Consider the following 1,560-nt stretch of genomic DNA (forward strand, 5'->3'; position numbering starts at 1 on the left):
ATCGCAGTGGGTACTTCCAGCATCACTACTGTGAGTCCATGCTCACTGCAGACTGGTTATCCCACACAAATCGAAGTCTGCTAGATATGGTCTTCAGTGCACTACCTCAATTACAAAAATCCAGCTTCCTGATCAACCATATAGTTATGGTTTAGGAGAAGGAGCTAGATCTGGAATTAAAAACCCCACAGCTTTTCATTTGGCCACTGGGAACATTGCCTGCTGCAGATTTTGGCAGGGGTTCTTAGGTTACACAAACTGCCCTTTGAATATGTGAGCAGAGATGAAGTGGACCCTCGAGCACACAGAAATTTGCCATCTCTCAATTACAGGGTTGCTCTTTGAAAGGCTTGAGTGAACCTTCTCTGCTTTTGTACATCAAGTCACGTCAATGGAAAACAAAGGCCAGCGCACGAGCTCTTTGACACTGCACCTGGAAAAGGGTTGCTTCTCAAAGTGGGGTAAGAACTGGGCTATACAAAATTGATTCTGAAGCATTATACAACAGACAATGTATCTTGAGTCTTGGGTCTTAAAATCTCAAAACGTAGACAGCTATTTGTACTCTTGAGTTTTTATACTTTCTGTAATTGATTTAACCTTTGCCTCTTGAGAGACACTTCTACTAAAAGCTACCAGAGGGACTGCCCAGCTCCATTCCTGGTGTGACAGTAAAGTCTCCCACTGTCTATGTTTGGATACTCGGGTTAGAACTATTCAGTAATGATTATTTTGGCCTCTGCAATGACATATCAGGCTATAACATCTTGACTTCTTCCACTTTAGAGATGGGAAGGAATCTGCCTCCCAGCCATCTAATGGTTGTGTGCTGAGGAGCTTTCTGCCTAAGTCTTTGTGGGCACACAAAGTTTACAAACATGAGAAGAAAATTCCATTTGCATTTTCTCCTGTCTAAATGTCTGCCACATTATAACTCTGATGTTGCTAACTTATTTGCAAGATAAAATGAAGAGCTCATGAAAATGCTGAGGAAAAGCTCCCCAATTCCCCAAAGAACCAAAAATGGGAACAACATATTCTGAAAGTTCATCCTCAGCAGCCAAACTTTGATCCAACACAGATGTAGGAGAATATTGTAGATGGAGAAGATTATAGTTTTATATATTTTTTCTCTTGCTTTATCATTCTCTACATTTTTATGGGCTAACATCTTGCTTCATGTATGAATGTAAATACATGTCTAAATGTGTGCTGTTGTGCAAAGTCTTTCTCTGATACCAATAATGAGATGTCTTCATCCCAAGGTTAGATCTACAGTGTATTAAACTGCAAGCTTTTGAGTTTTGAGTATTATACTATTTCCTGATAACAGAAGTACGCAAGCCCAGTTTATTGCTCTCCATTTAACAAAGGAAATCAATGTTTATTTTGTATGTCTGAAAAGTACAAACTCAATTAAAGGAATGACCGATGAAATACTTGAATCCAGGAGCTTGCACACATACTTAATCACAGATGTGGGAGAAACCCCCCAGGAAGATTGATTATGCTGCCCATCCGGAACGATGCCAAAATCTATTAACTTCAGCGGGAACAAGA

The sequence above is a fragment of the Chaetura pelagica genome, unplaced genomic scaffold, assembly GCF_000747805.2.
Source record: "Chaetura pelagica isolate M959 unplaced genomic scaffold, ChaPel_1.0 scaffold420, whole genome shotgun sequence".
Lineage (NCBI taxonomy): Eukaryota > Metazoa > Chordata > Aves > Apodiformes > Apodidae > Chaetura > Chaetura pelagica.